The 22,716-nt window shown below is 43.8% G+C and overlaps 1 protein-coding gene across 1 annotated transcript in view; it reads right to left on the reverse strand.

Moving 5' to 3' along the window:
• The window catches only part of myo1b (myosin IB), a 312,780-nt gene extending 297,195 nt beyond the window's left edge, over positions 1–15,585 (reverse strand). The window contains exon 1 of the mRNA XM_069934623.1: positions 15,561–15,585. The gene's annotated coding sequence lies outside the window, so the exon portion shown is untranslated. The remainder of the gene's footprint in view (positions 1–15,560) is intronic.
• Positions 15,586–22,716: the final 7,131 nt, after the last annotated feature.

Below are 22,716 nucleotides of genomic sequence, written 5' to 3' on the forward strand. Positions count from 1 at the left end.
TGATACACCTGTATCTCTTCCCTAACAGGAACAGCTGAAAGATGCTATGTGCAGGGTGGAAGGGGTCCTCAAGGTCTCCAAAAGGACCACCTTCAAATATGAGGAACAACACCTCATTACATCTTGGCACCCCTCCAACCAGATGGCATTAACGTCGACTTCTGTTTTCGTTTGCCTGCACCCCCATCTTTCTCAATGTCTACTTTCCTCCAGCTCTCTCTCACTTCTCTATCTCCTTTCACAAAGTCAAAAACTACCCCCCCCCCATCATTTCTCACTTATCCCCTCTCCTGTCCTTTTATCATATCCAATTATCTCCTTGTTTGTTGGTCTGTACTCCTCCCTTTTTCACTTATACCTCAAGGAAGGGCTCAGGCCTGAAACATCAGTACTATACATTTTACATTGATAATATATCTTTACTGTTTGCAGATGATGCCGCTTTAGTTGCCCATTCAGAGCCAGCTCTTCAGCACTTGACGTCCTGTTTTGCAGAAACTGCCAAAATGTTTGGCCTGGAAGTCAGCCTGAAGAAAACTGAGGTCCTCCATCGGCCAGCTCCCCACCATAACTACCAGCACCCCACATCTCCATCGGGCACACAAAACTCAAAACGGTCAACCAGTTTACCTATCTCGGCTGCACCATTTCATCGGATGCAAGGATTGACAACGAGATAGACAACAGACTCGCCAAGGCAAATAGTGCCTTTGGAAGACTACACAAAAGAGCCTGGAAGAACAACCACCTGAAAAACCTCACAAAGATTAGCGTATACAGAGCCGTTGTCATACCCACACTCCTGTTCGGCTCCGAATCATGGGTCCTCTACCTGCATCACCTACAACTCCTAGAACGCTTCCACCAGCATTGTCTCCACTCCATCCTCAACTTCATCACCAACATTGAAGTACTTGAGATGGCAGAGGCCGACAGCATCGAATCCATGCTGCTGAAGATCCAACTGCGCTGGGTAGGTCATGTCTCCAGAATGGAGGACCATCCCCTTCCCAAGATCGTGTTATATGGCGAGCTCTCTACTGACCACTGAGACAGAGGTGCACCAAAGAAGAGGTACAAGGACTGCCTAAAGAAATCTCGGTGCCTGCCCCATTGACCACCGCCAGTCGGCTGATATCGCCTCAAACCGTTCATCTTGGCGCCTCACAGTTCGGCGGGCAGCAACCTCCTTTGAAGAAGACTGCAGAGCCCACCTCACTGACAAAAGACAAAGGAGGAAAATCCCAACGCCCAACCCCAACCCACCAATTTTCCCTTGCAACCATGTCTGCCTGTCCCGCATCGGACTTGTCAGCCACAAACGAGCCTGCAGCTGACGTGGACATTACCCCTCCATAAATCTTCGTCCGCGAAGCCAAGCCAAAGAAAAGAAGATATCTTTACCACCTATGGACACTGTGAAACCTGTTGAGTTCCTCCAATATTTCTGTGTTTTTACCAGAATTAGTTCAGACAGTTTGTTCCACAAGATTGTACAATTTATAAGAACAGCTATAGAGTTTTGTACTTTGAATAGAGAAAGGACAAATATATCTTTCCTATTAATGGTTCAACAATAAAGAGTAGAGAATATTCAGTGGATCAGAGAGTGGAATTTTTTTGGAAACATGGCATTTTATATGTACAGCATGAAACAATTTACTTTGTCAGTTTCTTACCAGACAATCAAATTATTTGCACATGTTGAACAAATTTTCAGCAAAAGGCAGAAATAAATATGAAGAAATAATTGAAATAAAATGAGCTGAATTGGTAACAGTGAAATGTTATTTAAACATGACCTACTAGGCACAATCTACATTCACTAATCTTACACTGGCAGTAAATATCTTCAAAAATAGGAACCTCAGCATTTGACTAATATGTTTGGATAAGACCAGAAGAAACACAAGACGAAGTTAGTTTCTGCTGCTGAGTTGGTAGTAATCTCATTTACAACCCAGAGTGCCTGGGTTAGCTCTCCTGCAGAGTTTGGAGTACAGCATCCATTGCAGAACTGAAGAGAAACTGCAAGGCTTCTTAAAGAGACATTTAACCCAAACTCCATCTTCCCTCTTGGGTGAGTACAAAAGGTCCCAAGGCATTATTTTAAAGAAGCAGTTAGTTATCATTAGTGTCCAGCCCAATAGTTATCCAAGCATCGACCAAAAACAGATCATCAAGTCACTACCACATTGTTATGGATGATATTTCTGTAAGCTTAAAAATCACTGACATATTTAGATTTCAGATTTATTGTCAGAGTGCATACATGACATCACATACAACCCTGAGATTCCTTTTTCCTGCAGGCCCAGCAGAATTACTACTAATTGGTAGTGCAAAACAAACATGTAAAGATCTATAAGCAGATAACAAATTGTGATAGTACAGATTCTATCACCAATGTATACGTGTACATATGTACAGATGGTAATGTAGGATGACTGTGATTGGCTGGGAGTGTAGCCACTCCCACTGGCAGGTCTTAAAGGATTGCTCCTAGCCAGACCAGGTCATTCTGGACTGGTCGACCTACTTGTGATATGCTCCAATCTTTTAGTTAATAAAAGCCTTGGTTTGGATCAACAAGTCTTTGGTTCTTTCGACGCGCATTAGAATTTTATTAACTAAAAATAAATTTTGAAGGGATGGACCATATGCTATGGCTGGAACACCTCGACATCGACCCACAGTAAGCTCTAGCCTCAAATGACTTTAAGCACTGGGTGAGGTGCTTCGAAACATTCTTACAGCTCTCTGATCCTGCCATGATAGAGGACAGCCATCGACTACTAATATTGATGACTATGGTGTCCCCGAGAGTCTACCAGAGTGTCCAGGATGCAACCACTTACGCCACACCCATGAAGGTGCTGAAAGGGCTCTACGAGCGATCAGTTAACAGGGTCTGTGCTCGGTACAAACTTGCTACAAGGAGGCAACAGCCTGGAGAGTCCTGTAAAGCTTATATTCAGGCATGAAGGGCAATGGGCAGGGACTGTGCCTGCACAGACAGAACTGCTGCGGAGACCACAGATGATCTCATTCGGGATGCCTACGTGGCCGGGGTTCGATCGAATGAGGTGAGGTAGCACTTGCTAGAGCACGGGTGAGAAAACCTAGAGGATGTGATCCAGATCGCAGAGACGATGGAGGCTGCGGTCTTAAGTATGGACATGTACTCTCGGGCCTGGACCCCACATTCTGATGCAAGTTGGATGCCCTCCCTCTACCCTACTACTGCCGCTACGCTACCCGATGCAACCCCAAAGTGTTATTTCTGCGGGAGGAACAAGCACAGCAGGTCCCAGTGCCCAGCAAGAAAAGCCAGGTGCCAGAGGTGCCTTAAAAACGGCCACTTTGCTCAGTCTGTCGCTCCAAAATGGCTGTCGTCAAACACAGTGCCTTGTGTGAAGCAAATCGCCACTCATCATTTCAAACACTTCTTCCTCAGAGCTCTCGTCCAATGAGAGTGAGGACTCCACCGCGCAGCAGCGCCTGACATCACGGGGCAGACGCCGAGCGCGCAAGGTACATCCCACCCTCGCCGCAATGTTGTCCACCCTAACGTCCGACCAGGCCCCAGCCCCGACCTCAACGCCCGCAGCCGCCGCCGACCAGGGACCCGCCGCTGCCGCCACCGACCAGGGACCCGCCGCCGCCGCCAAACAGGGACACCCCACCAGCTCAGGCCAGATTGTCAACAACGGCATTGGAGAATTGAGCAAAGCAGTGGCCGCACCCTACAGGCCTGCCGGCGACATGACTCCGGCGACCCCAATCCCTGTGCCACAGCAGTCACACCGGATGGTCAGACCCTCTGACCGGTACAGCCCCTAACCTCCATTCACCCTGGGGTCAGTTCTCAAAGAAGGGGTGAATGTGATAGAATCTGTTCTATCATCAATGTGTATATGTACAGATGGTAGTGTAGGATGACTGTGATTGGCTGAGAGTGTAGTCACACCTATTGGCAGGTCTTAAAGGATTGCTCCTAGCCAGATCAGGTCATTCTGGACTGGTCGACCTATTTGTGATATGCTCCAGTCTTTTAGTTAATAAAAGCCTTGGTTTGGCTCATTATTAATCAACAAGTCTTTGGTTCTTTCGACACACATTACATAATTGTAAACAATCTGTGCAACACAGAGAGAACAAAAAAAATCAATAAAGTTCAGAAGTAAGAGTCCTTAAATGAGTCTCTGATTAAGTTTGTCATTGAATCTCCTAATAGTGGAGGGGGTACCAGCTGTTCCTGAACTTTGTAGCACCTATACCCCTTTCCTGATGGCAGCAGCAAGAACAGATCATGTGCTGGGTGAAGAGGGTCTTTGATTATTGTTGCTGCCATCTGACAGCAGCATTCCATGCAAGGGTACTCAATATGAGGAGGGTTTTACCTATGATGTCCTGGACTATGTCTGCTACCTTTTGGAGGGCTTTCTGCTCAGGGGTATTGGTATTCCCATTACCAGACTGGGATGCAGCCGGTCAGCACACTTTTCACCACACCTCTGTAGTAATTTACCAGGGTGTCGACAAACTCCTGGGGAAGTAGAGGTCCTGACGTGCTTTCTTCACAAAGCCATTGTGTGTCGGGTCCGAGGTAGTGACTCCCAAGAATCACTATTGCTGTGGAGATTGCATTGCAAGTGTAATATTGTAATTAAAGCAAGAGCTTCAGGTTAGTATTTGTGTAAATCTGTAAACTTCCCAAGGCCAGGTGGGCTTTTAATTGGGGTTTCAGCATATACATGACTTAAGTGTAAAGTATTTCTCCTTGATTCAGTACATTTAAATAGTCAAGGTTCCTCTTTGGTTTGTTGGTAGACTTTTCGGTTTCCAAGTACCAGTAAACAGACTGTTTTTTTTTTTTACATTGTACTAGAAAAATCCTGAATGAGTTTTTTGTCAACTTGGAAATGCAAAGGGCTTAAATATCAATAGAAATAAATAGATCTCAAAAACTTATTTCATAGTTATTTTAGAATTACTTACTGACATGTTTTAGATTTATGGGTAGTTTTTGTTATATTTATATTAGCATTTTACTTTTTCCTTTCATTTGAGTTTAAATTTTAATTCTTGTCAGTTTTCATGCCTCTTTCATCTCTGCTATTGAAATTTGTTTGTCAATTAATTTAAAGAATAGTTCCCTGAAAATGTACATTTTCTCTTCAAAACTAGTGAATGATGGGATGAGTTATAGTCACCGGAATATGCACAGACAGTAACTTTAACATTATACTCAGTCAGCCTGGAAACACTCAGCTATGACTTCAATGGTAATAACAAGGACATTGGATTACAGAAAGTTTCAGGAAAAAAAGCAATCAGTCATCTGGGAATACTCATAGACAATAAAATAAAAAGTTGGGCTAAGAAGAAGGAACTGGAGAAAAAAAAGGAGTTTGTTGTAAATTTCCTACTCACTACAGCACGTACCGTGTAGGACTCCAGTCAAAAAGTATCACCTCTCTAAACCGTTGAGTTTAAATGAATTAATTAATACCTCCCTGTGTCATAAGTTCCCTCGATCATTTTATCTCTATTGCCCAATCAGCTTTCTGCTGATTTGAGCTTTTCAACTCCAGCTGCCTGCATCACCTGACTCCAATTGCCAGGAGCAGCCTTCAGATAAAATCCTGTTGAGGTCTTCTAAAATAGCCCTCTTCAAGATGGTAAGAGCTCAAAGTGTGGGCAAAAGTGATTAATAATGAGGAAAAAAAAAATGTAGTATTACAGATGCATAACATTGAATCCCTTCAGGTGTTGAAATACTGTGCATAATGAGCTGGTCAGTCTACTTTTCTCCCAGACCTTTTTTTTTCAGGTGGAGATGTGTTATCCCCATCAGAGATAGTAGTAGTGTTTCTACTTATTGGTGCAACCAGTTTGTTCCTAGTTGTTGATGTAGCTTAAACACTCATCCCCTAAGTGAGCAACTTTAAGATAGTCAATGCTAACAGACTCCCTCTTGCTTTGTATATCAAGAATGGAGTACCTGGGAGACCTGCGTATCACCTTGTATGGTGTCTGGAGGGGTTAATGTCACATCTGAAAAGTACACATGAAGGTGAACTGAGGTCATTTGGGACATGTGATACAACACTGTGCATGGGTCTCAGCAGGAGTAATATTTGTCATGTACTGCCATAGTCAATGAACATAATTGGTTGTGTCTCGTATCAATGTAGGTCAATCAGGTACTGTTAGTGTAGTCCCTTACATTAGTTCAGCTGGTGTGCAGCCTTGGTCTTTTACAGTTGTATGGATGCCCAATTTATTCAAAACTCACATCTTTTCCATGGTCATTCCTGGATGAAGGGCTCAAGCCTGAAACGTTGGTGATGGATCTTCACCTTTGCTGCATAAAGGTACTGTTTGACCTGCTGAGTTTCTCCAGCATTGTGTGCTTTTCTTAGTAAGTGAATCTATATCTGGGGGGGGGCATGGTGAGATGGTGTGGAAGACGATGTGCAGTTCCACCTCTCCCCAGTTGAACTAATTAATACCCAAGTTTAAAAGTTTTGAAAATTACAAAAAAATAGTTTTTAAGGGTGTCGGAAAGGTGAAGAAATCTAAAGCTCAATTACAGAAGAAATTACCTTATAAAAGTGTTGAAGAATTGAGGCCTACTCACCAGGTTGAAGCCACGGATTCGTCAGAATTAATACCCAAGGCTCAGCGTACTCCCAGTCAGTTAAGTATAACACTGGCACCTAATTTGCAGTCGCAAGATAGCGCTGGCAGTGTTTTGAGCTCAGCCGACTCTGGTACGTGTCCCTGTGAAGACGTGCAAGTGAGTTGGCCGAGCAGCGTTTGTTGCGCAAACCTGCTGCAGCACTCAGCGGCCTGGAGACACCCGGGGGTATGCTGGAAGATGTGCCTGCATGGTCAACAGTGCTCCTGGGTAAGTGTGGTGCGACACACATCTAGGAGTTGTTAGAGAAGGTGAGGCCTGTGGGGGGACCCGGACGGCAGCGGGTGATGCAGTCAGCCCGTTGTTGACGGAGTTGCAGACCCGCAGTCGTGTTGGTCGTTCTACTATAAGTGCAGGTGAAGAAACACTTTTTTTTAACAATTTTTTGTTTTAATTGTTCACGTTGGTCATTGAACAACTAGCTCAGGCAATTTGACAGAATGGTAATATTAAAGGGATAAAAATTGCAAATGATGAATATAAGATTAATTTATTTGTGGATGATGTATTGCTTTACTTGACACATGCAGAACAATCTTTGAAGTATTTACAAGAATGTTTAGTTCAATTTGGTGTGTTATCTGGTTACAAGGTAAACTGAGATAAGAGTGAAATATTGCCAGTTTTGGAGGGGAATTGTGAAGCGTGTAAATATATTATAAAATTAAGATGGTCTGGTAATTCATGTCCACTCCTAAATATTTAATTTTATCAATTTTTATATAAATTAAATTATGTACTGTTATTGAAAAAGATTATAATGGATTTGATTAAATGGAAAGATCTTCCATTAACATTAATAGGTTGAGTAAATTGTATTAAAATGAATATCTTCCCCCGAATTCCGTATTTATTTCAGTCAATTCCATGTTTACTTCCAAAGGGTTTTTTTTCAAGATCTGAATATGGCGGTGAGGAAATTTTTATGGAAGGGAAAATTAGCACGAGTAGCTTTATAGAAGTTGACGTGGAAGTATGCATTAGGTGGACTTCAGTTGTCTCATTTTCAAAATTATTATGAAGCTTCACAGTTAAAGTTTGTTAATAGAACGATGGATACTAAGCAACCCCCTCTTTGGGCTAAGGTGAAATTAGCTTGTATTTTTGAACCTGAAGTTCATCAGTTCATATATATAAATGGAATTTGCATTTATTGCAGGGATATAATATGCCGGTATTAAAGCATTTATTAAGGATGTGGACTAATAGAAATGCTGTTATAGGTATGAAGGGTAAATTATCAATTTAAACTCTGTAATATCAAAATCAACTTATTTCTTTTTCAATGTTTAACAGGTATTAAAAAGTATGGCATTCTGAGGGTGTAAAAGTGATTTGAAGAGGGACAATTCCTTTCTTTTAATAGATTGAGGGAAAAAGTTGGAATGCCAGTAAATTCTTTCTTTGTGTATTATCAACTTAGAGCTTTGATAAGGGATAATTATGGTAAGGATATGGGACTACCTAAGTTAACAAAGTTTGAGTATTTGATTTCCTCTATACCAAGAAGGGGTTTTATTTCAGATATGTATAGGTTGTTACAAGAGAGTACAGATAAACCAAATTTGGAAAAATCTAGAAATAAATGGGAAAGTGATTTAACTTGTGATATACCTCAGAAGGATTTGGGGGTTGTGTCATGAAGGGGTATCTAAATTGACTAAAACTAAAAGGGATAAGGTATGGTTTGGTTAATTTTAATTTTTTGCATCAGCTGTATTTGACCCCTGAGAAATTGAAAAATTATGGATTTAGTAATTTGGATGTGTTTCAGATGTGGGTTGAATATTGGAACTTCATGTAGTTTGGTCTTGTGATAAGGTATGACCGCTTTGGGGGAAAAAGTGAGGGTATTTTTAGAGAAATTATTAAAATTAAATTACCATTAGACACAGATTTTTTTGTTGGGTCATATGGTTTCTTTGACTGGTTTGTGGTTGGATAGGTTTCAGATAGCTTTTGTTCGTTTAGCGTTATCAGTGGCACAGAAATGTGTAGCAGTCACTTGGAAAGATAATGTAGAGTTTAATATAGTTTGTTGGCATAATGAATTGAGATCTTGTATTTATATGGAAAAATAACATAATTTATATGATAATTATTCTTTTTTTGTTAAAATGTGGTTGCCTTATTTGGAGTGTATGGGTTTAGAAACTTCATAAAATGTTGTATTGTTTTAAAATTTCTAATTTTTTTTGGCTCCCCTTGTGGGGCTGGGGGAGGGGGGGTTGTTTGCTGATTTGTTTATTGTTTTTCTTTTTATGTAATGTTTTCATATTTTAAAAAGTTTTAAATAAAGATTTTTTTTAAAAAGTAAGTGATTCTTTATCTGTTAAATCAACCAATCTGCATTGAACCCTGTATTGACTATATCAGCTCTCCAAAGGAAAGATGTCCATACAATAGTCTACATAGTTACAAAACATCTGTAATTCTTGAATGTTGGCCAGATTGATTGACCTTAATCAAATGGCTCCTTTTTGGCTTTAGCATTCATGAATAAGACTTTATTCCATTCAATAAACATACCGTAAATATGCATGTATAATGCGACCCCTCCCCCATTTCTGAAGAGGAAAAAGAAAAATTTTACTCCCGTGTATAATATGACCCCTCTTTTTATTAGCCCAAAATCATCATGGAATTGACACTTTGACAGGTTGTTGCGAATGGTGGCCACCATTACTGCACTGCCCAGATTTAAGCCCATCCAAATTGTACTGCCATATCCATCCCTTCCAGTCGCACTGCCATCTCTCTTCACTCCCCTCCCCCCGCCCCCCCCTGCCCGGCCAACCTAGTCGCGCTGCTGTCAATATAAGTAGTTGCTGATAGTCTTACTGATCGTTAAACCTGGCAGAAAAAATAGTTAAAATAATAACCCCATGTATAATGCAACTCCCTACTTTGAGCTCGAATTTTGGTATAAAAGTTTTTGCATATTTACGGTAATTATTTGAGATTTTGAATTTTATTTTTAAAATTTATTTAAAATTTAAAATGTACTGGTTGTATGCAACTTGAAGGGAAATGATGGGCATCCAGGAAACTTGTGTGTTTATCTTCCCGTTATTATTCAAAATGTTAAATAGAATCTTACACTCACTTCTTCAGCATGTCACATCTGTAATTCATAAACATTGCTAAAGGAAACCATGAGAGATTCACTGAGCTCATTCAGAGCTAAGATTCTGGATCGAGTTCACTTGCTATGTTCTAGCACTGAAAAATATGTACAAACTGTGGCAAAGTTCTCCATGCTGGTCAGATAAGGTGTGAAGGAAATGCAAAAATGAGATCGATACCAGCATATTTAATTTCAATTTAAAGTTATTCTGGCATTCCTAACTAATAATAAACAATCACGGACAAAAGAAACAAATACAATTTCTCTCTCCACAGATGCTAACTAACTTTTTGATTGTATACAGAGTTCTTTACTTATTAATGACTGCTTTGCCTCAAACCCTATGCAAGATACTAATTACTATTTGATACCATTTATTCACCTGTTTTCATTAGTGTTTGCCTTTGAGACTGCATAGGATGTGTGTCATAAAACATAGAACATTGCAGCACGAGAACGAGCACAGTTAGAGCAGCAGTTTACACAGCAGTTAGTGCAAAGCTATTACAGCGCCAGTGACCCATGTTCAAAACCAGCACTGCCTGTAAGGAGTTTGTACATTTGCCCTGTGACTTGTGAGGGTTTTCCCCAGGTGCTTCGGTTTCCTCCCACTTTCCAAAACCTGCGGGGTTGTAGGTTAGTTGGGTTTAATTAGGCAGCGCAGATTTCATGGGCCAGAAATGGCTTCTACCGTGTTTGAAAATAAATAAAATAAAGGCCCTTCGGCCCACTTATCTGAGGGGAACATGATGCCTATAATAAACTAAAACCCTCTGCTTGCAAGTAACATCTATCCCTCTATTCGCTGCACATACTGTACATATATCTATCCAGGAGCCTCTTCAATGCCACAATTGGATCTGTTCCACCACTACTTCTGTCACCTGTTCCAGGCACCTACCTCTATCAGTGTAAAACAACATTTGTAAAACAGCCTGTGTTATACATATAAACTATTGCTTCTTCAAACTGTCACTCCTTAATAGAAGTTAGTGTTTTCTCAGCTGAGTCCCTCTACAATAACTATGCCCTTTCGTACAGTGAATTGAACTCCTGTAGCAAGATTCCATTGTATAACTATGCAAGTACACAAGTTCAGTATTTCCTTAGGAGATAAAATAATTCTTTAAGTCTGCTGTTGCAGTAATAACTCTCCATCATGGCCTGCATGACACATGCACCAAAGCCTTAGAATCGAGACTGGTTTATTGCACTGGCCGTCACACTTATATGGGCCCCAGGTGCTGACGTCCGGGCACCACATCATCAGAGCGCCGGCCTGGGATTGGTGACACCAGCCATCGTCCCAGGTGACCTCCCGCCATGGTTCCCCATCTTCCCACTGTGTGGGAGGTCACCTGGGACAACAGCCGGTGTCACCATTTTGGTGTTCGTTGGCCATTTTGTGGGCCTCCCCCACCCAGAGCCAGCGATTGGGCCTTTGTCTGTTAACTTAGGTGGTCTGTCCCTGCATCAAGGCGGAGGTGTGGAGATTGGCACGTTACAGTTCAGATATGCTGATTTCAGGCAGTCAATGGTAAAAGTCTCCTCCTTACCGTTGATGTCGAGGACAAAGATGGAACCATTGTCCCTGATGACCCTGTAGGGCCCTTTGTAGGGTTGTTGTAGGGGCAGATGGTGTGCACCCCTTCTCACAAAGATGTGTTGACATCTTTAAGTCCCTGGGGATGTTATGTTTGGGCTGGCCATGTGGTGGGGGTTGCTGCAGGACCAGGGACCCCAGTTTTTGCCGCAATTTCTCGAGGGTTGCCGTGGGATCTTCTGGGTGTTTATCAGGTGCCAGGAATTCCCTGGGAATGATTAAGGTGCACCATAGACCATCTTGGCCACCGAGGTATTGAAGTCCTCTTTCGGCGCAGTATGAATCCCCAGCAGTACCCAAGGCAGTTTGTCCACCCAGTTGGGACCCTTGACCTGGGCCATCAAGGCTGCCTTGAGGTGCCTGTGAAACCACTCCACCAATCCATTGGCCTGAGGATAATACACCATGATGAGGTGGAGCTGTGTCCCCAGGAAGTTAGCCAGAGAGGTAAATTATGCTCCCCTGTTGGTTAGGTGCTCTGGGACCCTGAATCTGGACACCCATGTGTTGATGAATGCCTTGGTGCAGGTTTCTGTGGTGGTAACAGCCAGTGGGACCACCTCAGGGCACCTCATAGAGCAGTCAACCATAGTCAAGAGGTATCTCACCCCATGGGTAACGACCCCACATGGCTGTACCTGCACCATGCTGGTTCAAATGTCTGTGTGGGCACCCTTGTGTAGATCGGCACTTTAGAGGACTGGCAGATTGTGCAGGTTTTGAACCACTGGCTGATCTGCTTATGGAGGCCATGCTAGACAAACCTGCTAGCCACAATCTTGTCTGGCTTGGATCGCGGGATGTGCCAGGTTGTGGATAGCATCAAAAACCTGGTGACTGCATGCAGCTGGAACAATGGAGTGAGAGCTGCTGATAGAGATGTTGCACAGCAGTGTCAGGTTACCTGTGTCGACGGGGATGTCTTCCACCAAAAGATGGCTGTCCTATACATGGGGATCTCAAGGTCCTGGTGCTGCACTTTGGCAAGGATCACATATTCAACTCCCTGAGACAGGGTGTGGACCGACCCGATTGCAGGTCGTGACAGAACGTTGGCTACCACTTTGCTTTTCCTCGCGATGTGCTGTATGTGTGATAAATTCGGACATGTAGGACAAGTGACTCTGTTTTCGGCCAACCACTGGTCTAATATCTATAGAAGGCGAAGGTCAGTGGCTTCTGATCAGTGAAGATCTTGAATTGTCAGCCTTCCAAAAGGTAATGGAAATGTCTCACTGCCAGGTACAGTGCCAATAGTTCTCGGTTGAAAGCACTGTATTTGAGCTCTGGTGGGGAGTGGGGTGGGGTGGGTTGGAGGTGCCTGCTGAAAAATGCCAGGGGCTGCCACTGGCCTTAAATGAACTGTTCCAGCATGCCCCGCGCAGCTGTGCTGGAGGCGTCGACTGTCAGGGTGGTAGGTGCCTCTAGTCTTGGGTGGACCAGGAGACTGGCATCAGCCAGGGTGTCTTTGGCATTCTGTTGGGTATGGTGGCCTCAATGAGGCAATGTTAGTGGCAACATGGCCTCCAACCCCTCCCCCCACCACTGCTTTGGGCACCATGGAGGGGGGAGGCCCAGGGACTGTTAGAGCGCCGTAGAGCGCCGCACAATCCCCAGCTCCTCCATTGTCTTAAGCTCTTCCTTCTCTAGGGGAAGCTTTTTGGGAGGGAGTTGGCATATCCTGACGTGGCCCAAGTCAGATTGTGGTGCCTTACCCCATGCTTTGGCATTGTCTGAAAGCATTATAGAGTCCAGGTCAAGGCCAGGTAGCTTGGCTTCCCCCAGAGGCAGAATCTGAAAAGTTCTAGCATGCACCAAGCATTGTACATTGACCTTGACAAGCAGTAGTAGGTACGAAAGAAGTTGTCCCCCAGGAGCGGTTGCGCCATTGCTGCGAGGGTGAAGGTCCGTGTAAAGCAGCTGTTGCCGAACAGAAGGGGAATGGTGCAGGTACTAAAAGTCCGAATGCTGTTGGCTGCCCTCAGTGCTGGGCCCTGCTTGCTGTTGCGGGTGTCGAGGCTTGGCCAACTGCAGCTATCAACAATGGTTGGCCAGGGTGTTTCCCAGAAACTCGCAGGTTGGGCAGCATCGACAGGCTTCCGCACCCCATTGCTGATAATAGTAGCAGAACTGTCCTGGAGTATTAACTTGCCTCTCTGTTGGTCTTGGTCTCGCAGTCAGCTGTTCATGGGGCTTGCTGATGTAGTCTATGACGACACTGGTGACCTCCTTTGCTCTCCAGAGAATGTCTGCCCGGACAGTAACCCTCTGAGGGTCGCTGAAGTCCTCGTCCATGAGCGAGAATTGGATATCCTTGGTCAGCTGCTCCAGAAAGATCTGCTCAAAGAGCAGGCAAGGCTTGTGGCCCTTGGTTAACATGAGCAATCTCACTCATTAGGGCGGACAGGGCCCTGTCCCCCAATCCATCCCCCAGTCCGTCCATCTGCAGCAATCGGGCGGCACGCTTGTGGTGTAAAAACCTGAAATTACAGGTTAACAGCACTTTGAGGGCCACATATTTGCGTTGATCCGGAGGCCGCCATAGGAAGTCTATGACCCTTGCCATTATATCTTGATGAAGAGTGCTCATGACATAGAACTAGCAGATGTCATCGGTAGCGATGTATTGAAGCTGGAACTGAGCCTCTGCCTGCTCAAACCACACATGTGGCTGCCACACCTAAAATGTTGGGACCCTGAGTGAGACAGCGTGGATAGTCACTGGCTCTATGATCCGTCATCTTCAGGTCCAATGGCTGGTTGGACCTGTCAGGGCCACCAATGTAGCGTTCATATTATGCAAGTGTGGAAAAGAACTACATGCATAGCAAAGCCTCTGAATTGAGACTGGTTTATTGCACTGGCCATCACGCTTATATGGGCCCCAGACACTGACGTCAGGGCCCACATCGTCGGAGCGCCAGCCTGTGATTGGCCAGTGTTCCCACCATAGTTCCCCATCTTCTTGCCATGCAGGAGGTCACCTGGGACAATGGCCAGTGTCACCCATATGTCCACATGGTCATCATGTTTGTCGGGAATTTTGTGAGCCACTCTACATCTTCGTGCGCAGGCTGCTACACGTTAAACATAACTACAAGATTGTTTAAAAATCCTTCAGTTCGCTCCTGTTCTTTGTGGTAAGAAATCTACTGTGCTTATACAGTCCAACCTAAATGGGACCTCAGAAGAACTGAGATAGTTGACCATATCTTGTGCCTCATTTCAGGGGCAATTTTTATTTATTTTTCAGGATCTGGACACATTGCCCATATTTTTATTCCATCCTTGATTGCTCTTCAAAGTGTGGCAGTGAGCTAGCATCTTAAATGACCAAAGGGCTTCAGCTGAAAGTTGTGCTACAGGGCTGTTCCAATGTCTAGATCAGTGGTTTTCAAACTTTTTTCTTTCCACACACATGCCACTTTAAGTAATCCCTTTGCCATCAGTGCTCTGTGATTAGTAAAAAAAATTGCTTAAGGTGGTATGTGTGTGGGGGAAAAAAGGTTGAGAATCACTGCTCTTGACTCAATTATTACTGAAATATTTTGCTTGAGGAAAAATTGTCATTGGTCCATTTCCCTTGGAGTTATGAAACCATGTACATAACAAGTCAATTAGGTACAATTAAAACAGTAGTTTTCAAACTTTTTCTTTTCACTCACATACCACCCTAAGTAATCCCTTTCTAATCACAGAGCATCTATGGCATAGGGATTACTTAACGTGGTATGTGAATGAAAAGAAATAGTTTGAAAACTACTGGTCTAGTTCCAGTAATGAAGAAGAAATAGCAAATCAGGTTGGCCTGCAACTTAGAGGGAGCTTTTAGGTGGCTACTTCCCTTGTCTTGTTCAAGTAACGAGGTAATTAACTGCTGTGCATTTTTAATATGGAGCACACTGCAACTATTGTGCACCAGTGGAGGAAGGAATAAATATTTAGGACACCTGATGATCTGCCAATCAAACATAGCTGCTTTTTCCTGATTGATTATTGAGAGTTGTTGGAGCTATTTGTCTCTCATGGAGTCATTTAGTGTGGATTCTTCAGCCAATCAATCACCTATTTACATTAATCCTATGCTTATCCAATTTTATACTTACTGTTGTGTATGTACTCACACAATTAAGATCGGAGTCGTGATGCTTTCTTATCCTTTACTTCTATTAGACTAACATGGCTACTGACACACAGGGTTTTGTATATATATGTGGAAGGATGACATCATGACGTGGGCATTATGATGTCCAGCCGAGATCGGGCTTATAACCAACAATCTTCCCCACCCCCTGTGTGGTAAATGCTGACTGTGCCCCTTCAAACTAATAAGATTACATCGGGCCCAGGACTACAAGTGAAAATTGGAATACATCTCATGAGTAATTATAAAAGGGAAAGTATTTAATAATAATCAGGGCACATAGTCCTTAAAGCATTCAGGTGATTTTCTTTCTCTTTTGGATCGCCTCAGCACGGTTTGCAGTTCCAGTGTTTGCTCGGATCCTGTAGATAGTCGGCGCTGACCACCCACCTTCGCAGCAACTGCCCATCTTTGCTGCCCTCCTGGTTGCATGTCTCAGTTTCTGAACTCCGCGACAGTATCTGCTACCCCCCCCCTCACTCGGCCAGGGAAGGCCACGGCAGGTCTGGTTCCACCTCCTTCAGTTCATAGACCTTAGTGTCAGTCAATGACCGGAATTGGTCAATGTGTTGCTTCCACAATATGTCCCCCATGAGAACAGAATATGAACAGGAGCTCAATTTTTGTAAGATTACTCCTACCACCCATAGGTCTTTATATTGTCTATAACCCTGTACCAGAACTCTCTCGCTCACTTCCAAAATTCTAGGCGAGGTCTGTGGCAATGCTGTTTTTTTGCAATCGGAGACCAAGATCTGAATGAACTGTGGACAGCCTGGGGTGCATTTTGTGGTAGAATGTGATGTTTCTGTACCACAATAGGAAATCTGCAATTTTGTGTGTCCAGGAGGTGTTTAAAAGCATTTTTTGAATGTTTGTACAAAATGTTCTGCCTCTCCATTAGTACTTGGTGATAGGGTGCAGACAAAATATGTCTGAAATTGTTGTTGCGCATAAAGTTTTTTTAAATGTTCTAATGTAAATTGAGGCCCATTGTCCATAACTAATTCATGAGGAAATCTATAAGTGGTAAAGATAGACAGTCAATCATTGGATCTGCTTTGGTGTTTTTCAGCTGTGAACTACTGGCCATTTGGAGCGTGCGTCCACAGCTATTAGGAAAGTTTCACCCATGAATGGTCCAGCAAAGTCTACATGAATCAGATGCCAGGGTTTGGAAGCCCATCTCCATGGGTTGGCTTCGTCTTGCGGAAATTTTGACTGCATTGGCTGACATACTTTGCATTTTCTTACTGTTGTTTCAATGTCTCTGTCTATGGAGGGCCACTAGACATGCATCTGGGCCAGTGCCTTCATTCGTACCATTCCCGGATGGTTGTAGTGCAGTTCTGATAACATGTTAGTTTGCTATTTGGCTGGAATAATTGTACGGGTACCCCATAGTAAACATTCTTCTTCGACTGATGATTCATGGCAGCATGTGTGGTAAAGTTTTAGATCTTGCGGAATGACTTCAGATTCTGTCCACCCATTAAGGGTGAAGTATAGGATTTTGCTTAAAGTTGCCTCTTTTCAGGTTTCCTTTCTCATCATCTGGGCTGCAAAGGGCAGTTGTTGAAGTTGTCTTGGTTGATGAGTGCTGCCTCTGCTCTCCATTTAATAATTTCTTCTTGTTGTTCCTGGTTCCTGGTTTATGTTTTGTATCATAGCTATATGCCACTAGTAGCATGGCCCATCTTTGAATTCTGGCCACAGCTAATTCCTTTGTGTGGCCTCAGAATTAAACTAAGAGGTTTGTTGTCTGTGATCAGGGTGAATTTTCTTCCATAAAGATATTGGTGGAATTTTTTTTTTACATCAAAAATTCTTGCCAGTCCTTTTTCTAGTTGGGTGTAATTGCATTCACTTGTGGTTAATGTTCGCGAAGCATACACTTCAGGTTGCCCACCTTTTTCTGTGATTTGGAAAAGTACCTCTCCTAGTCCCACTGGTGAAGCATCCATGGCTGGTGTAACTTCTTTACCAGGGTCATAGTGGATCAGCACTTGATTTGTTGACGTTAGTATTTCCTTTAGTTGATCGACTGTGTTTTTGGTTTCTGTGTTCCAATATCATGTTTGATCTTTCTTGAGTAATTGGTTCAGCAGGCTGCATAGTGTAGACATAATAGGGATATGTTTTTGGTAGTAATTAACAAGTCCTAGGAAGGGCTGTAATTCTGATTTGTTGGTTGGGTATGGGGCCTTGCGATCGGCTTCTGTTCCTGCTGGATTAATTTGCATCCCTCGTGTTCGATTATAAACCCAAAATAGGTTACTGAGGGGCGCATGAAGACACATTTGTCCTTTTGTAATCGTACATTAGCTTGTTGTGGTCTGGTTAAAACATTTTCAAGGTTTTGTAAGTGTTCACTGTTGTTTTGGCTGGTGATGATGACATCATCTAGGTATCCCCCAACTGAGACTCCATGTAATAATTTGTCCATTATTACTTGAAATATCACAGGTGTTGCTGAATCTCCGTAAGGCAGGTGTGTAGGTGAATAGTCCCCAATGGGGATTGATTGTCACATATTCCCTTGATTTATTGTCCAATTCTATCTGTTGATATGTTTGTGACAAATCTAGTTTTGTGAATTTTTCCCCTCCGTTTAGTGCTTGGAACAATTCTTCTTCCTTGGGCATTGGGTGTTCGGGTATTTTGAGTGATGGATTGATAGTGACTTGGTAATCGCCAAAAATGCGAATCTCACCGTTTGATTTCATATGGGGACGATGGCACTGCCCAATCACTGTATTGTATTGGTTCTAATATGCCTTCGTGTTTTAGTCTGTTTAATTCAGCCTCAATTTTTCCTTTCATAGCAAATGGGACTGTTCTGGCTTTGAAGAATTTTTGTTCTGCATTATCTTTTAATTGCAGTTTGGCTTGAACACCGCTGATTTTCCCCAATTCTTGTTGGAAAACCACTGCATGGTTGTTGAGGATTTGGTCAAGTTCTGGCTGGGAGGTGTCTGTGTGGTTTACATTTAGTATTAAACCTATTTCCAGCCAGTCAAGGGGAATGTGTTGTTGCCAGTTTCTTCCGAAAAGTGCTGGTCCCTGGGTATCTATGATGTAGACAGTGTTTTTGGTTGCTGTTCTTGTAGAGCTCGTCGAAAGAATCAAAGACTTATTGATCCAAACCAAGGCTTTTATTAGCAAAAGACAGGAGCTCTTCACAGGTGGCCGACCAGTCCGGAATGATCCGACCTGGCTAGGGACACAACCCTTTAAGGCCCAGACAGTAGGCATGGCTAAGCTCTCAGCCAATCGCTGTAAGCACAGTCTAGATACTGTAACTATATACACTCTATACATTGGTGATAGATCTGTACTATCACAGTTCTTTGCATTATACTTGGATTGTACATTTTCCAAACACTTTGATTCTGTCTCAGAATTATTTCAGTTGTTTTTACCAGGAGATGTGGTAGCAAGCGTTCCTTTACATGTAATGGCATTAGGGACACCTCAGTCCCTGAGTCTAACTCCATCTTCAGGAGGTGATAATTTATTTTTAGCTGTATAAAGATTGCTGTGTTTTCTCCATTTATTCCTCAGATGTGTAATATCTCAGGAGCTGAAATTTCAGTAGGTTGAAGGTCAGCCGTTGGGCTGTAATCATCATTGTTGCTGGGTTCTCTCTCTCTCCCTCTCTCTCTCTCTCCCTCCCTCTCCCTCCCTCTCCCTCCCTCTCCCTCCCTCTCCCTCCCTCTCCCTCCCTCTCCCTCCCTCTCCCTCCCTCTCCCTCCCTCTCCCTCCCTCTCCCTCCCTCCCTCCCTCCCCCTCCCTCCCCCTCCCTCCCCCTCCCTCCCCCTCCCTCCCCCTCCCTCCCCCTCCCTCCCCCTCCCTCCCCCTCCCTCCCCCTCCCTCCCCCTCCCTCCCCCTCCCTCCCCCTCCCTCCCCCTCCCTCCCCCTCCCTCCCCCTCCCTCCCCCTCCCTCCCCCTCCCTCCCCCTCCCTCCCCCTCCCTCCCCCTCCCTCCCCCTCCCTCCCCCTCCCTCCCCCTCCCTCCCCCCCTCCCCCTCCCCCTCTCTCCCCCTCCCCCTCCCCCTCCCTCCCCCAGCAATTGTTTAGACTTTTATTTGCAGGCCACCTGTGCTTTAGAAGCGGACATTTAGCTTTGATACGCTCTTCAGTTTTGCAATGGTTGCATTTAGAATTTTTGAAGAAACAGTTTTCTGGTCGATATTTCCCACAATGGAAGCCTTGTTGGTGGGAAGACCTCCTAACCAGTAGGTCTGGTTGACCCACATCCAGGTTTTTAACTGCCATTTCAGAGCTACAGGCTGCCCTGTACGCAATCTGTAATATAATGTCTACATCAATCGCTAATAATTTTTTGCCTTGGTTGGCGATTTGCCAGCCTCATCACTACTCTGTCTCACAGCGTCTGATTTTGAAACTGCTCAAAATAACAGTGCTCCTCCAGTCTGTGCAACGACGCCAGATATTCACTTACTCTTTCCCCTGGTCCTGGTCTCCTTTCATAGAATTGTTGCCTTTCTGCCATAATTGGTGGTTTGGGGCTTGGAGCTGTGCATATAATACATCCCTGGATCCTCCAGGGACAGCAAAGTCTTAAGGAGGTCGAATGTTTTGCTGACCCTTGTACTGAAGAAGAAGGCACACTTGCGGTTTACCGGACCTTCCATAATATTGTAGGCTACGCAGTAGTGGTTAAACCATTCTACGTAGTTATCCCAACTTTCTTCTACTTCGTTGAATTCCCTGAACTTTCCCTCTGCCATCTTGGCATGCTCTCATCTTAATGTTTTGGCGGGAACTTGTTGGGGTTGTTAGGTCTTCGTTTTCTATCTTCTGCTGTTTTCCTTCTCACGGTTGGAGCATGGAGTATGTTTAGGGTTCGTTTCATTTCTCGTTGCCACTGTTGTGTAAGCACTCACACAATTAAAACTTTGAAACGTGATGCTTTCTCATCCTTCTATTAGACTAATATGGCTACTGAGACACAGGGTTATGTTTATGGAAGGGCGAAATCATGATGTGGGCGTCATCATGTCCAGCGGAGGGCGGGCTTATACCCAACACTTCCCACATTGCAGTCAACTCCTACTAGATTCTACCAGTCATCATTATACGGAGCAATTTACCATTGCCATTTAAGCTACCAGACCATTTTAGAACGTGGAGGAAACCAGAGCACCCAGAGAAAAGCAATACGGTCACAGGGAAAACATGCAAACGCCACACAGATAGCGCCAATGGGTAGGATTGAATCTCAGTCACTATAGCCTTGAGGCAACAGCTAGCTAAATTGCTGCTGCCTTTTCATTGCCTGGCACCTTTGCCTTCAACAGTAAATGTCTGCATTGCCAGTTCCATTCACAGCCTGTTCACTTTGTGACTCTTTCCATAGTGCGTTGTATTCTACTGATTTAAAAGAATCGACTTCATAAAATCTGATGAGTTCTCTCTTTTAATACTGGCAGTGTGGTACACCCAAAAGGGAACTGGATGCCCATCACTAGATATTTTTGAATTTATGAAAACTATTCCCAGTAGAAGGCAATTTGTGTGTTTTACGATATTTTCTCAGATATTTTGACAATTGGTAAAAAAACACTATTGTCACATTGAGAGAGTCAAGAAACTTTTTACTATTGCAAGCTACTATTTCATTGTACTGCCAGTACAATGAAAATATTAGGCAAATTTGGCATTGCAATTAAAGAAACAGTTTCATTTCTAACGTCAATTTTCCAAGAATTGTCAGTCTTTCGATCTACAGTTCAATTGGCTTTTCTTTTCTTATTTCCTGGTATAAATAGTTTTCTATTAACTATTCTCTGCCTTCTTGAAGAAAGGTCATACATTGGCTGTGCAGTACTATTTGTGGTTTAAAGTTGAGAAGCTATGTCTCTGTTCCCTGCATAGTGCAACAACTGGACAGGATTCCCAGTTGGAACCATAGAACACTACAGCACAGAAAACAGGCCATTTGGCCTTTCTAGTCTGTGCTGAAACATCTGCTGGTCCCACTGACCTGCTCCCATTCCATAACCCTCCAGACCTGTCCCATAATTCCACATAACTATCCAATTTATTCTTAAGAGTGAGCCTGCATTTACCAAACCAGATGGCAGCTTGTTCGACACTCCCATCACTCTCTGGGTGAAAAAGTTCCTTCTACTCTTCACCATAAACCTTTTCCCCTTTCACCCTAAAACCATGTCCTCTTGTATTTAATTCACCTAATCTAAGTGGAAAGAGACTACTCGCATTTACTCTGTCTAAACCCCTCATAATTTTGTAAACCTCTATCAAATCTCCCCTCATTCTTCTTCGCTCTAAGGAATAAAGTCCTAACTGCTGTGTTTGAGGCCTCCCATTCTAAATAAAAGACAGCCACAATGTCAGTGGAGATTATCTTGATGCTTTACTAATTACATACTACAAGCCCCCCTCCATAAATCTTCGTCCGCGAAGCCAAGCCAAAGAAGAAGACTACAAACATTACTACGAAGCATTCAGTATAAATCAGTTTCCCACGTCATCAAGTTCACATAATGGTGTCATATCCAACACTCTTTCCCCTCCCCCACCCAGCATATATAGTCTTTGAAATGTTCCGGTGGGTGTGTGGTTCATTTGGATCTACAGAGAGGGATGGTATCGGTCAGGGCACTTTGTTGTTGTAAAAGAGATCTAGGCATGATCTGTTCCAATTCATCGGTCAGGATATAACTGGGCAGTGAAGATGATCTTGGCGGTCTTTTAGGAGTTAGGGTGTGAAGATCCAACAGGCTGCTCACTTGGTCTCTGGTTTCATCTGCCCTCGATTGGTGGTCTCGGCCCTTCTCCGTGCCCGTCGACGTGTGGTGGAGACATTTGTACTGGTAGTCGGGTCGGCTCCTCACTGAACACACCGTCCTATCCAGCTTCGGGTGTCATTGCGTTGTCTTAGTTGGTCGATGTGTCTTTTCCATTTCATGTCCCCAGGGCTGAGTTTTTTTGAGGACTACTCCCCGCACCCATGGAGCTTTGTGGATGCTATAGTCTTGCACCAACACTTCAATCCGTCTTGGGTCACTTAGCGAAAGCTGTCTGAGGCTGATATTTGGACGTATTACTGGCAGTCTGGTCCTTAGATTTCTCCTGAACATCAGCTCT

The sequence above is a fragment of the Narcine bancroftii genome, chromosome 4 (assembly GCF_036971445.1).
Source record: "Narcine bancroftii isolate sNarBan1 chromosome 4, sNarBan1.hap1, whole genome shotgun sequence".
NCBI lineage: Eukaryota > Metazoa > Chordata > Chondrichthyes > Torpediniformes > Narcinidae > Narcine > Narcine bancroftii.